Source organism: Misgurnus anguillicaudatus, chromosome 20, assembly GCF_027580225.2.
Source record: "Misgurnus anguillicaudatus chromosome 20, ASM2758022v2, whole genome shotgun sequence".
Taxonomy (NCBI): domain Eukaryota; kingdom Metazoa; phylum Chordata; class Actinopteri; order Cypriniformes; family Cobitidae; genus Misgurnus; species Misgurnus anguillicaudatus.
In genome coordinates this window covers 33,832,108-33,848,679 of record NC_073356.2, presented here as the reverse complement: position 1 = coordinate 33,848,679, position 16,572 = coordinate 33,832,108, and the positions used below count along the sequence as shown (strand labels likewise).

Sequence of the window (16,572 nt, the reverse complement as noted above, 5' to 3'; positions counted from 1 at the left end):
TAATAACGGCAACCCCTCTTTCTCTTGAGGAAAAAAATGTCGGGTAGGTGCTGCCGTTAGGATGGAGGCCTAAATTTTCCTCCTCAAAATTGTTTATCGTCAAACGAGTTTCTTGCAGCATTATAACATCATACTTATTGATAAAGTCCAGAAAATGGGTGTTTTTTAATTTTTTCATTAAACCCCCATTAATATTGATGGTGATAATTTTGAGATCATTTGTTGGGATGTTGGCTTCTGCCATGATGGTGTTGTGTAGTAATCTGCAGTATAATAAGAATGAAATAGTTAGCAATCACAGACGTCTCTGCAAATATTTATTCATGAAATACTCTTGAGTCCGTTCTAAATGTATTAATTTAGTGTTAATAAATCTAGTTGTTCAATTTGTCGACATTTAAACATTTAGGATCTCATGTGCTTGAAATCTTATTTAATATATTTGTGGAAATAAAAAATTGTAATCTTAAAATTGACTGATAATCCTTCCTTAATCATATTACATATTGCTTGATTTGGTGGGGTTTTTGTGCCACTTGCCCAATCACCTTTACAGGAAAACCGTATTAATCACATGTTAAAAAAATGTCATGGCTTTCACTGTGAATTTGCACATATGAAATGCATGTGTCTTTCTGTTAGGAAAATAAACAAGACAAAATACAGAATAACAATGCAATGCTTTAATTTTTTTATATGATAATATTGTCTATACAAGATGTTTCCGCTAGTTTGATTTTAAATCTTTAGTGCTGAGCTGCTGTAAGTTAAAGTTAATGCTAAAATAGCTTAACTAGTTCTGATGAGTAAAAATGAGCAAATGCACTTACTTTGATTTGAGCAGTACGTGTGTCTTCTCTTCTGTGAGTAAAAATATGTCTGGACATCTTTATATGCTGTATATACAGAAAAACACACCCTTGTTTTTTTAGGCATTCACATTTCCCTGATGCCACCAGCATTCATATTACAGTGAATGGAGTAATGAAACAAAATTAAAAAGGATTAAACCTGTTGGACAGCATAAACAAAAGCAAAACTTTTTGCAGAAGTATGCTTTGAGAAAAATTCAAGTCCTTCAAGTTCAGTGTCATTTTTGATATCTATCAGTGCCACGTCTGTGTCAGCTGATTTCAACTTAATTGCTGATGTTTGCGATATCATTATTAAGAGTAAATGAAATGCCAGTATTGTTAAAATGTTAGTATTGACATGTTCAATGAATATTCACTGTAAAGATCTCTACACAGACCTGTTTCAGGTCCATATAAAAAAAATTCTTAGGAGCTCCAAACGAAGGATTGGATGAGAAAGGTATTGGACATTTGCATTCTGAAAATGAATCACAGCAAATAAAAACAAACCAAATTTATGACATTATGGTCTCATGAATAATGTGTGTTTGTTCTAAAAACAGGTCAGGTTGGGTTAACTTTATATGTTAACTAGTCTGTTTAAACAATGGAGAAACAGACCGATAAACCAAACTGCAGGTATGTTGTGATTTTTAGTGCCACTTCTATCAACTGATTGCTTATTTCTATTCTTATAAAGCCTAAATATCTTTTGATATCATCATCCTTAGAAAAAGCCTGAGCTTTACATTTATTACCAAAAACTAATTCCGTAGAAGTCTCAGTATTTCAATGGACACATTTTTGTCTTTTAAAGACATGCAACACCATGACAAGATTTTTTAAAGAAGTGCCATTGAAGTTTTACACTTGAATGAGTTTTAAAGAATATCGAAGGAGTTCTATAGTAGTTTTTGTTGGGTATATTACTGATCATACACTGTATTAAAATTATACCAGGCCTATTGTTCCTACACAAGGTTATGATGACACCCGGTTAAACTTTCGTTTTCCCAGTTGACTTGATTTCATTTTCTGAGTTAACTTTCGTTTCCTTATTAAAAGAGTCAAGGTGTGGTCCTGCGACTATGCCACAATTGTTCTCGCCACGATTATTATGAGAAACAAGGCCGAAACAACCGATAAACAAGAGTACATCATTTTAAGATTGAGGAGAAGTCCAGCTGTACTTTGCTACATTAATAAGATAGGCCAAGGCATTAATAAGACGTGAACCTAAAGTGGCTCACATGTAAAATAGCAAAAATGGGCCAAATATATCAAATCACATGTGGGCCTTTTAAGGCAAAAATGCGGTGCTCACGGCAACATTTAAATATGAACCAAAAGTGGCCCATCCGACAAATAGTGAATATGGCCCAAATATCAAACAACAAATATGGGCCACCATAAACCAAATGTTGCCCTCATATGTTGCACCAAATGTGGCCCAAATCTTTTTAAACATTTCCTAGCCGGTTTTGGCAAACATGTGGCCCAGTAAGCACCGACCTATGTGGGTGTGAGTCTGAAGTGAACAGAAAAAAAGTTCTAAGAACGTTCTATGAAAGTTCCCAAAAATGTTTTAAACATCAACTGTTTTTATATTGACTTGTTTGTTTGATATGTAAATGTAAACATTGCATTTCATTATTTTAAAACTGTTATAAAACATTATTTCTGAATGTTCAGTAAAAATATTGCTGTAGAAAACACAATTCACTTATTAGGTTTAGATGTTGATGCTTTGTTTAATTTTGAGTCACCATTATTGTAATTAGTGTTTGTTTTAGTTGGGCCCTTGACTTATTTACTAGTTTCTCCTTGGTTACATTACTTTGTGTGTATAAACACATTTGTTATGGTAGTGTAAAGTTAATTGCAATAACGTTGCAAGTCAGTGGTTGTTGGTATACAATGGTAAAGATCGTCATCTAATTAATTGGTTTACTCGTCAAAAAAGTTTTTTTTTAATCAATAATGCGTATAAAGTCCAGCACATTCACAGCAGTTTGTCATTAGGGAGTTTTAGAAACTTTGACAAAAATTAACCACTGTATATTTGGGACGTATAAACATCAGACATCAGATAAAAGAATCAGACAATGAAACATTGCAGCATGAAGTTTTTCATTTAATTGTCACTATGGTTGAGATTCATATTCGGATTGTGCCATCATTCTGGCTTGCTCGTGGTTGAGATTTGTTAAACAGGAGTGGACCACACGAGTGCCATCAATCATGCCAGGTGTGGGCCGAATCTGTGTCAGAATTTAAATAAATTATTACCCAGATTTGGGCCAGATCTGCATTATTTGCTTTGTGCTTGGCTGACATGTGCATTTCTAGCTTGTGGCAAAGATTTGGAAAAAACAGAAGTGGACCGCTTAAGTGCCATCATTCCATGCCAGGCGGGACAGATGAGAGTGTCAAATGTGAGTCAGATCTGGGCCACAGCAATTTTGCTCATCACGTTAAAAATGAAATAATTTTATATAATGTTTTAATTTTTATTTTAGCATTTCATTTTCAAATTTGGGACATATTTTGCGATTTTATTTTTTGTATAATTTAATTAATTATTATATAATTTAATTAATTAATTTAAAAAAGTCCAAAAATACCTTCCATATATATATGTATTATGCTGCGGTACAATTAATATTTGAAAAGTTCAATGTTGAAGACTTTAAAGCTAAAAAAAATTTGGAAACATTTTTCTTTGGGAAAATTTTTAATTAATGAGCTATTAACTAATAGACCTACATGTGATTTCATGAAATATTGCAGATTCGATATTTCCAGTATTTGATATATTGAATAGAATGTAGACCTCACAGTCTTCTCTTTCCTCTTTTGTCTTTTACTGCCCTCTTATGGTGAATAAAAACACTGCAGGTAAGACATTGATGCATCTGTGCACTTAAAGGGCGATTTATAGTCGTGCGTAGGTCCTACGGCGCAGCTACGGCGTAGGCTATCCGTAGCCTGCGCGTAGCTCTGCGTAGCCTGACGCGCACCTCACAAAATTTCTAACAGCGCGTCGGCTCTACGCGGACCGTAAGCGCTGTGATTGGTCCATCAGAACCCCTCCCGTCAGGTAAAAAAACTGCGTCATAGGTATTTCCGTTTGAGACGGTGAAAACAAAGATGAGCCAAGTTGAGGAGTGATTTAACTCAAACTGAAACATAAGTCGCTGTTTATTTACTTCCATCATTGCTGGTCTTCTCAAATTATACACAACAAGTTGCTATTTCTTCTTCGTTTGTGGGTTTACTTGCTTAGCTTCTTCTTCTGTGATGACTTCTGCTGCTACTGTGGTTACACGCGTGATTACTGCCAACCAGCGGTTTCACGTGTGTTTGCACATCGACGCGGACGGCGACGCACAAGTATAAATGAAAACCGACGCGGAACCTACGCCGTCGCTGCTACGCCGTAGGACCTACGCATGACTATAAATCGCCCTTAACTGGGTAAATATATAGATTTGGACATTATTAGAGATTACAAAGACATATGTGATTTTTAATGTAATTAGATGTACAAAATTAATTATTTGCCAAATAAATGTTAACATGCAAAACAACAACAACATAAATATCTGCATGGCACTTGCACAAACTGACATAGGGACGGTTTCCCAGTGTAAAATGTATGTTTGAGCTGCCCTTATTTAAAAACTTTGTACTGACATATCTTAAAGGAACAGTATGTAAGAAATGTATATCAATGAATCATAAAATGGCCCTGATACGTCACTATACATTAAGAAATTATTCTCATTTCAAATACTTACATCACTGACAACAGTGGTCCGGCCAGGATATTGTCATTTGAAAAGTGGAGTTGCAGCCCTCAACTGATGTTTATGTTGTCTTGTTGTGTATTGGCCACTAGTTGTGTGATTGCAGTACCAGTTTTAGCCACAAGTTTTGTGATTGCAATACCAGTTTTGGCCACAAACCTACATACTGTTCCTTTAACATATATCATATTGTCTCAAGATGCACACCAATATTGCTTTTTGTAAGGCTTGTTGGGGAAAAAAAAACACTTAAATGTCCTAATATAACGAAAGCCAAGTCCTGGATTAATTTAAACCCTGTCCGGAAAACCGCCCTAGATAGTTTAGAAATTGTTTAATAGTAATATTATTTCTACATTTATTCATTTTAGCAGATTTAAAGCTATTTACAAATAAGAGAGCATTTAGAATTTTCAAATATTAAAAGGCAACAATAAACACAGTTCAGTATATGAACATACAAGGTTAACACAGGAATTAAAATAGTATTGAAAAATATTAAAATATTTCTTTAAAATTCACAGGTGTGTGTCTTGTCTAGTGCTGTCACTAAATAGTAATATTATCAGGACACAGTGATATCTTATAGTGATATCTTTGCATGTTGTTTAATTAAATATTGCTAACGTTTTGTAAAACGCAGTTTATTTAACATTTTAATCAACTCATCCGTCTCATCCTCCTCCTTCTCCCCCATCACATCATTCTCTTCTTCTTTTTTTATCCTCAATACATTTTAAAACAAGGTGAACAGCTCTGTGGTCAGTTGATAGTAGTTCAACTTCAAGTATTTGACAATTTGTCACTCGAGCCTCATCTTTCTTCTTCATGAAGAAGTAGTCAAGTCTGGTTAGTTGACCTGAGCGTGCGGTTTTCTTTGTCCATCCTTCTTCTATCCTAACATTCTGGTTCATTTTTCTCCAGACATCTTGATATCTTTTTAGCCAAACTGGGTTGAAGGATTTTTTGTGTTTCTTGATGTCCAAATTGGGATCAAGTGTCACATTAAAATCTCCACCAATAACACGAACACCGTGTTTGAATTTAATGTCATCAGAAAACTTACTTGGAAACTCATTGGTTTCTGTCTGGTGGAAGTAAAAGCTCACAAATATATATTTGCAATTTTTAATATTGGCCTGTACCCCAATGTAATTCCCTTTATCAGAAAATGTACCTATCAATTCATGCTCTGTGTTTATAATAACAGCAACCCCTCTTTCTCTTGAGGAAAAAAATGTCGGGTAGGCTTCTCCTTTAGGACAGAGACCTAAATTTTCCTCCTCAAAATTGTTTATCGTCAAACGAGTTTCTTGCAGCATTATAACATCATACTTATTGATAAAGTCCAGAAAACCTTCATTTTCTCTTAATTTTCTCACGAATTCCCCATTAATATTGATGGTGATAATTTTGAGTTCATTTGTTGGGTTGTTTGCTGCTGCCATGATGATGTTGTGTAGTAACCTGCAGTATAATAAGAATGAAATAGTTAGCTATCACAGACGTCTCTGCAAATATTTATTTATGAAATACTCTTGAGTCCGTTCTGAATGTATTAATTTAGTGTTAATAAAGTTAGTTGTTCAATTTGTCAACATTTAAACATTTAGGATCTCATGTGCTTGAAATGTTATTTAATATATTTGTGGAAATAAAAAATTGTAATCTTAAAATTGACTGATGATCCTTCCTCAATCATATTACATATTGCTTGATTTGGTGGGGTTTTTGTGCCACTTGCCCAATCACCTTTACAGGAAAACCGTATTAATCACATGTTAAAAAAAATGTCATGGCTTTCACTGTGAATTTGCACATATGAAATGCATGTGTCTTTCTGTTAGGAAAATAAACAAGACAAAATACAGAATGACAGTGCAATGCCTTAATTTTTTTATATGATAATATTGTCTATACATGATGTATCAGCTAGTTTGATTTTAAATCTTTAGTGCTGAGCTGCTGTAAGTTAAAGTTAATGCTGAAATAACTTAACTAGTTCTGATGAGTAAAAATGAGCAAATGCACTTACTTTGATTTGAGCAGTACAGGTGTCTTCTCTTCTGTGAGTAAAAAGATGACTAGACATCTTTATATACAGAGAAACACACCCTTGTTTTTTTAGGCATTCGCATTTCCCTGATGCCACCAGCATTCATATTACAGTGAATGGAGTAATGAAACAAAATTAAAAAGGATTAAACCTGTTGGACAGCATAAACAAAAGCAAAACTTTTTGCAGAAGTATGCTTTGAAAAATATTCAAGTCCTTCAAGTTCAGTGTCATTTTTGATATCTATCAGTGCCACGTCTGTGTCAGCTGATTTCAACTTAATTGCTGATGTTTGCGATATCATTATTAAGAGTAAATGAAATGCCAGTATTGTTAAAATGTTAGTATTGACATGTTCAATGAATATTCACTGTAAAGATCTGTTCTCTACACAGACCTGTTTCAGGTCCATATAAAAAAAATTCTTAGGAGCTCCAAACGAAGGATTGGATGAGAAAGGTATTGGACATTTGCATTCTGAAAATGAATCACAGCAAATAAAAACAAACCAAATTTATGACATTATGGTCTCATGAATAATGTGTGTTTGTTCTAAAAACAGGTCAGGTTGGGTTAACTTTATATGTTAACTAGTCTGTTTAAACAATGGAGAAACAGACCGATAAACCAAACTGCAGGTATGTTGTGATTTTTAGTGCCACTTCTATCAACTGATTGCTTATTTCTATTCTTATAAAGCCTAAATATCTTTTGATATCATCATCCTTAGAAAAAGCCTGAGCTTTACATTTATTACCAAAAACTAATTCAGTAGAAGTCTCAGTATTTCAATGGACACATTTTTGTCTTTTAAAGACATGCAACACCATGACAAGATTTTTTAAAGAAGTGCCATTGAAGTTTTACACTTGAATGAGTTTTAAAGAATATCGAAGGAGTTCTATAGTAGTTTTTGTTGGGTATATTACTGATCATACACTGTATTAAAATTATACAGGCCTATTGTTCCTACACAAGGTTATGATGACACCCGGTTAAACTTTCGTTTTCCCAGTTGACTTGTTGATTTCATTTTCTGAGTTAACTTTCGTTTCCTTATTAAAAGAGTCAAGGTGTGGTCCTGCAACTATGCCACAATTGTTCTCGCCACGATTATTATGAGAAACAAGGCCGAAACAACCGATAAACAAGAGTACATCATTTTAAGATTGAGGAGAAGTCCAGCTGTACTTTGCTACATTAATAAGATAGGCCAAGGCCATGAGAACCAATAAGCAGAATATATCATTTTAGATATGAGAAAGGATTCAGCTGCACTTTTGCTAAATGAACAACCCATTCTCACCAAAAAGCGTACAAATGACACGCAGTGTGATTATCGTGCAATAGATACGCCAAATTCCGGTTTTGCGTGCATATGACACGCCAGTCCTTCCCATTTACTTATATGGCGAATCGTTTCGTGACGTTTTATTTATTGTTTTCTCATTTGTTTTCTGTTTTTTTTTACCATTTTCGCTTGGGTTTAGGGTTAGAACACCTTTTTGTTATATAAAAATAACATCCTAACCCAAACCCCAACTCTAACCCCAACTCCAAGCGACCATGGCTTAAATATAGATAAAAACATAGAGAAACCTGTATATTAAATAACCTGCTTAAATAAATGTGAAATCTAACCCTGTTGCAATGAAGCAAGTTAATTGTGGCCGACCAATTAGAAGAATGTACATCATCTCAGATAAGAAGTGTTTGATTTTACTGTATAAAAATGGAGTCAGATGTTGGGAGGGCAATTGATCTTGAGCATCTCTTTGAGGGGTGTTGATTGTCTCACTTTGTTGGCTCGAGCAAATAAAGTCATTTTCGTTTGGCACCTGGAACATTTGTCTGCTGAGTATTTTTCTTATGAAGATTCAAGCTAAGACTTTTTGTCACAACAGTTCACATTTAATCTGTCCTCTTATTGATTTTTCTTTAATATTCAGTCTAAGTTATCTATTAAAAAAAAATCTTTCTAATATCAGAAATGAGTCTGTTTTCTATATTTTTCACTATGAAAGAAATTTCAAGCATTTAACCAAAAACATGATGGGAAGTGTTCAAATATAATTGTTCCAACATATTCATTTCTTTCATAGGAGAATTACAATTTAATAAACAAAATACATTTTTGAAATAGATAACTTTGATAGACTGAAAATTAAAAAAAAACAGTTAATCATATATAATCCACACATACTGTATCACCTCCTTTAGTATTGTTAAAAAACTCTAAAGGCACGACCTCAAAGAGCACCTTTATAAAAATGACATGATACGAGTATGATTTTACTATTTTTAAGATGCTAGTGTTTTGATTTATTTTGGATGTTATGTCACAACATAATTTCAATAGTTAGAGTCTTCATATAGCAATAAAGGCAGCTCAATGCATCTTAGTGTAACACCTGTTAACCACCCTAATGTGTTCATAAGCAGTTAATATAACTCCTGGTTTAACCAGAACCTCTATTCAACTACAGCTCACCGTTAAAATATGTGGAACAGGGCCGTAGCCACGGGTGTGCCAGGGTGTGTCGGTGCCACCCCTTACGAAAAAGAAGTTTATTCAAGTGTGCTTAAAGTATACTTCTTTTAAACTTAAAATAAGAAAGTATACTTTCAGTTTACTTTTTATGTACTTTTCTAAAATGTACTTTAGGTCTTTCTCAGAAATATACTTAAATTGTAATAAAGTATACTTGACCTATACTGACAGAAATGTCTAAGTATATTTGGCCTATACTTGTTTACTGACATATACTTATATAGTATAAAGTAATGAATGAATGAATAGCCCTGGTGAAAAATAAATATACTTTATTGTATTTCAACTATATTTAACTTTGCAATAGTACATTACAAATATACTTAGAAAGAAATGTACTACTTTGAATATATTGAAAGTATGCTTACAACATATTTGCTTACAATTAAACTTTTAACATATTTCAAAATAATTATAATTTAGTATATTTTCTAAAAGTATACTTGCAGATAAAGTTCTGTGCAATTTTTAAAGTATAATAATTTGAACTTATTTTAAAGTTTACTTTAGGTATACTTTATCTGTTAAAGTTCTCATTATAATAATGCACTAACAGCATATTTATAAAATACATTATTTAGCATCCTTTAGAAACAGTATATTTTAAGTAAATTTTGAAAGTATATGTAGTGTACAAATGTATATTATCTTTATGGAGAATCTTTAGTGTTAATAAACTAGGTTATTAATTTACTGCTGCAGGTATACTTGCAAGTATTCTTTTACTATACTTTTAGTTAACTAGTACTCACACTGAAAGTGAACATGCAATTGTTCTGTTAGTGTACTCTTATTAAACTAGTAAGTTACTAATTGTGTGCTGCAGGTATACTTGCAAGTATTCTTTTACTATACTTTTAGTTAACTAGTAGTGTACTAGTCATACTGAAAGTGTACATGCAATTGTTCTGTTAGTGTACTCTTATTAAACTAGTAAGTTACTAATTGTGTGCTGCAGGTATACCTGCAAGTATTCCCCCACTATACCTTTAGTTAACTAGCAGTGTACTAGTCACACTGAAAGTGTACATGCAATTGCTCTGTTAGTGTACTCCTATCAAACTAGTAAGTCACCAATTGTGTGCTGCAGGCACACTTGCAAGCATTCCCCCACTATACTTCTAGTTAACTAGCAGTGTACCAGTCATACTTGAAGTGTACATACAATTGTTCTGTTAGTGTACTCTTAGTAAACTAGTAAGTTACGAATTGTGTGCTGCAGGTATACTTGCAAGTATTCGTTTACTATACTTTTAGTTAAATAGTAGTGTACTAGTCATACTGAAAGTGTACATGCAAGTGTTCTGTTAGTGTACTCTTAGTAAACTAGTATGTTACTAATTGTGTGCTGCAGGTATACTTGCAAGTATTCTTTTACTATACTACTTTACTACTTTAAGTGAACTTAACATCATACTATAAATATATATACATTGCACTTAAAGTACAATATGTTCCTGTGTATTAATTTTTATACTTGACATATACCTTTTAATTGTACTTTCAATTTGAAGCTAAATCTTTCGTATGCTATCAGTGAGCTAATGAAACAAAAATAATAAATAAAAAAATGCCAAATATTGGATCATTTTGGATCTTCGGGACGGCACTGCATCACATACAGAAATGCTATAATGGAAATCATAAAATGGGCTCCAGAAAACATTGTCAGTGGACACAATCCACTGTGCCATTCGCCGTTGCCAGCTAAAACGCTATAGGTCAAAAAAGAAGCCATATCTATACATGATCCAGAAGCACAGGCATTTTCCCTGGGCAAGGGTCATTTAAAATGGACTTTGGCAAAGTGGAAAACTGTTCTGTGGTCCAACGAATCAAAATCTGAAGTTCTTTTTGGGAAACGGGGACGCCATTTCATCCGGACTAAAGAGGACAATGACAACCCAAGTTGTTATTAGCGCTCAGTTCAGAAGTCTGCATGTCTGATGGTTTGGGGTTGCATGAGTGCGTGTGGCATGGGCAGCTTACACATCTGGAAAGGCACCATCAATGCTGAAAGGTTTATCCAAGTTCTAAAACAACATATGCTCCCATTCAGACGTTGTCTCTTTTGGGGAAGACCTTGCATTTTCCAACATGACAATGCCAGACCACATACTGCATCAATTACAACATCAAGACTGCGTAGAAGAAGGATCTAAGTACTGAAATGGCCAGCCTGCAGTCCAGATCTTTCACCCATAGAAAATATTTGGTGCATCATAAAGAGGAAGATGCGACAAAGAAGACCTAAGACAGTTGAGCAACTAGAAGCCTGTATTAGACAAGAATGGGACACCATTCCTATTCCTAAACCTTGGTCCTCCTCCAGCTGTTCCTTATATGTACATTTAACTTTTCCAGCCTCTTATTGCTACCTGTCCCAACTTTTTTGGAATGTGTAGCTCTCATAAAATCCAAATTGAGCCAATATTTGGCATGACATTTCAAAATGTCTCACTTTCAACATTTGATATGTTATCTATATTTTATTGTGAATAAAATATAAGTTTATGAGATTTATAAATTATTCCATTCCTTTTTTATTCAAAATTTCTACAGTGTCCCAACTTTTTCTGATTTGAGGTTGTATATGTATCTATATATATGGCTGAATCCCCTGAAAATTAACTTTCGTTCTGGACTCCATTTCCCACAATCCCTCATACCTGGACTGATTACTCTGCCACCTGAAGCTCATTGGACAGCCTATATAAACTCTCTGGAAACATTCAGTTAGCGCAAAGTCTTGATTTGTACTGGCTGTCATTGCTGAGCGGTTTGCCTGTCTGACATTGCTGTTGTTTGACCTTGCCTGTTGGAATATGAGTGTTTAATAAAAACCTGCAGATGGATCCTCAGTGTCAAAGTGCTTTGTTACACAAGCAGCATACAATAAGTAACCTACTAGTTTACTAAGAGTACACTAACAGACAACTTGCATGTACACTTTCAGTATATGACTAGTAAACTACTAGTTAACTAAAAATAAATTAAAAGAACACTTGGAAGTATACCTGCAGCACAAAATTAGTAACCTACTAGTTTACTAAGAGTACACTAACAGAACACTTGCATGTACACTTGAAGTATATGACTAGTAAACTACTAGTTAACTAAAAATAAATTAAAAGAACACTTGGAAGTATACCTGCAGCACAAAATTAGTAACCTACTAGTTTACTAAGAGTACACTAACAGAACATTTGCATGTACACTTGAAGTATAAGTCTAGAAAACTACTAGTATACTAATGAGTTCACTTGCAGTACAAATGAAGAACTAATTGTGCACTAGTTGTACACTTAAAGTTGACTACTCTTACACCTATAGTACACTTAGAAGTATACTTTTATATACTAAAAGTGGGCCAATTTAGTCCCAAGCGGTATTCAAGCAGTACACTTACAAGTATACTACTAGAACATAAATGTTAGTACACTTACTACATAAAGTATACTTTAAACTATACTCCAACATTACTTAAGTATACTTAATAAAATGAACTTGAAGTATACTTCTTTTTCGTAAGGGACGCACAATGGCAGCTGGCACACCTAAAAAAGGATGCAGAATACATTTTTTATAGTCTCAATAAAACATGTTTACTAAACTTGTGCTATTGTTGTTTACTTAAAAAAATATATATATATATGTGGGCCACTTCAGGCAAAGATGCGGCACTGCTGGCCTTCTTATAACCCGAATAAAAGGGACGTGAACCTAAAGTGGCTCACATGTAAAATAGCAAAAATGGGCCAAATATATCAAATCACATGTGGGCCTTTTAAGGCAAAAATGCGGTGCTCACGGCAACATTTGAATATGAACCAAAAGTGGCCCATCCGACAAATAGTGAATATGGCCCAAATATCAAACAACAAATATGGGCCACCATAAACCAAATGTTGCCCTCATATGTTGCACCAAATGTAGCCCAAATCTTTTTAAACATTTTCTAGCCGGTTTTGGCAAACATGTGGCACAGTAAGCACCGGGGTGTGAGTCTGAAGTGAACAGAAAAAAAGTTCTAAGAACGTTCTATGAAAGTTCCCAAAAATGTTTTAAACATCAACTGTTTTTATATTGACTTGTTTGTTTGATATGTAAATGTAAACATTGCATTTCATTATTTTAAAACTGTTATAAAACATTATTTCTGAATGTTCAGTAAAAATATTGCTGTAGAAAACACAATTCACTTATTAGGTTTAGATGTTGATGCTTTGTTTAATTTTGAGTCACCATTATTGTGATTAGTGTTTGTTTTAGTTGGGCCCTTGGACATCTTTATATACAGAGAAACACACCCTTGTTTTTTTAGGCATTCGCATTTCCCTGATGCCACCAGCATTCATACTACAGTGAATGGAGTAATGAAACAAAATTAAAAAGGATTAAACCTGTTGGACAGCATAAACAAAAGCAAAACTTTTTGCAGAAGTATGCTTTGAAAAATATTCAAGTCCTTCAAGTTCAGTGTCATTTTTGATATCTATCAGTGCCACGTCTGTGTCAGCTGATTTCAACTTAATTGCTGATGTTTGCGATATCATTATTAAGAGTAAATGAAATGCCAGTGCTGTTAAAATGTTAGTATTGACACGTTCAATGAATATTCACTGTAAAGATCTCTACACAGACCTGTTTCAGGTCCATATAAAAAATGTTTTAGGAGCTCCAAACGAAGGATTGGATGAGAAAGGTATTGGACATTTGCATTCTGAAAATGAATCACAGCAAATAAAAACAAACCAAATTTATGACATTATGGTCTCATGAATAATGTGTGTTTGTTCTAAAAACAGGTCAGGTTGGGTTAACTTTATATGTTAACTAGTCTGTTTAAACAATGGAGAAACAGACCGATAAACCAAACTGCAGGTATGTTGTGATTTTTAGTGCCACTTCTATCAACTGATTGCTTATTTCTATTCTTATAAAGCCTAAATATCTTTTGATATCATCATCCTTAGAAAAAGCCTGAGCTTTACATTTATTACCAAAAACTAATTCAGTAGAAGTCTCAGTATTTCAATGGACACATTTTTGTCTTTTAAACACCATGACAAGATTTTTTAAAGAAGTGCCATTGAAGTTTTACACTTGAATGAGTTTTAAAGAATATCGAAGGAGTTCTATAGTAGTTTTTGTTGGGTATATTACTGATCATACACTGTATTAAAATTATACAGGCCTATTGTTCCTACACAAGGTTATGATGACACCCGGTTAAACTTTCGTTTTCCCAGTTGACTTGTTGATTTCATTTTCTGAGTTAACTTTCGTTTCCTTATTAAAAGAGTCAAGGTGTGGTCCTGCAACTATGCCACAATTGTTCTCGCCACGATTATTATGAGAAACAAGGCCAAAACAACCGATAAACAAGAGTACATCATTTTAAGATTTGAGAAGTCCAGCTGTACTTTGCTACATTAATAAGATAGGCCAAGGCTATGAGAACCAATAAGCAGAATATATCATTTTAGATATGAGAAAGGATTCAGCTGCACTTTTGCTAAATGAAACAAGTTCATTGTTGCCGACCAATTAGAAGAATGTACGTCATCTCAGATAAGAAGTGTTTGATTTTACTGTATAAAAATGGAGTCAGATGTTGGGAGGGCAATTGATCTTGAGCATCTCTTTTAGGCACCTGGAACCTTTTTCTGCTGAGTATTTTTCTTATGAAGATTCAAGCTAAGACTTTTTGCCACAACAGTTCACATTTAATTTGGCCTCTTATTGATTTTCCTTTAATATTCAGTCTAAGTCATCTATTAAAAAAAATTGTTTTCTAATATCAGTCTGTTTCATATACTATGAAAGAAATTTCAAGCATTTAACCAAAAACATGATGGGAAGTGTTCAAATATAATTGTTCCAACATATTCATTTCTTTCATAGGAGAATTACAATTTAATAAACAAAATACATTTTTGAAATAGATAACTTTGTTAGACTGAAAATTAAAGAAAAAACAGTTAATCATATATGATCCACACATACTGTATCACCTCCTTTAGTATTGTTAAAAAAACTCTCAAGGCACGACCTCAAAGAGCACCTTTATAAAAATGACATGATACGAGTATGATTTTACTATTTTTAAGATGCTAGTGTTTTGATTTATTTTGGATGTTATGTCACAACATAATTTCAATAGTTAGAGTCTTCATATAGCAATAAAGACAGCTCAATGCATCTTAGTGTAACACCTGTTAACCACCCTAATGTGTTCATAAGCAGTAACTATAACTCCTGGTTTAACCAGAACCTCTATTCAACTACAGCTCACCGTTAAAATATGTGGAACAGGACCGTAGCCACGGGTGTGCCAGGGTGTGTCGGTGCCACGCACAATGGCAGCTGGCACACCTAAAAAAGGATGCAGAATAAATTTTTTATAGTCTCAATTAAAAATGTTTACTAAACTTGTGCTATTGTTGTTTACTTAAAAAAACAAAAATATATATATATATATATATATATATATATATATATATATATATATATATATATATATATATATATATATATTTTTTTTTTTTTTTTTTTTTTTAAATCAACCCTTTCACGCTTAAGTTAAAAATATGTGCCCATAGCGACGCATCATGATTGTCCGCAGCCACAATAACTAACAGATGTGTATGCTATTCGTTTTATTTAGTTTTTCCTTCATTAATACTTGTCAGACCAACAAAAGATATATGTCTACTCAATGCTTGGAATGTCTACTTTTAAATGATGTAAGTGAAATTGTAAATTGCTAATACTACATGATTTCAGTCAGTATATATACCCAGATAGCAAGCACATGTGGGCCACTTCAGGCAAAGATGCGGCACTGCTGGCCTTCTTATAACCCGAATAAAAGGGACGTGAACCTAAAGTGGCTCACATGTAAAATAGCAAGAATGGGCCAAATATATCAATTCACATGTGGGCCTTTTAAGGCAAAGATGCGGTGCTCACGGCAACATTTGAATATGAACCAAAAGTGGCCCATCAGACAAACTGTGAATATGGCCCAAATATTAAACAACAAATATGGGCCACCATAAACCAAATGTTGCCCTCATATGTTGCACCAAATGTGGCCCAATTCTTTTTAAACATTTCCTAGCCGGTTTTGGCAAACATGTGGCCCAGTAAGCACCGACCTATGTGGGTGTGAGTCTGAAGTGAACAGAAAAAAAGTTCTAAGAACGTTCTCTGAAAGTTCCCAAAAATGTTTTAAACATCAACTGTTTTTATATTGACTTGTTTGTTTGATATGTAAATGTAAACATTGCATTTCAT

The 16,572-nt window shown here is 33.7% G+C and overlaps 1 long non-coding RNA gene across 1 annotated transcript in view; it reads right to left on the bottom strand.

Moving 5' to 3' along the window:
• The window catches only part of LOC129454625 (uncharacterized), a 132,150-nt gene extending 125,296 nt beyond the window's left edge, over positions 1-6,854 (bottom strand). The window contains exons 1-2 of the long non-coding RNA XR_012359824.1: positions 6,699-6,854; positions 4,823-6,130 (exon numbers count right to left, since the gene is read on the bottom strand). This is a non-coding gene — a long non-coding RNA (uncharacterized lncRNA). The remainder of the gene's footprint in view (positions 1-4,822; positions 6,131-6,698) is intronic.
• Between the last annotated feature and the right edge of the window lie 9,718 nt (positions 6,855-16,572).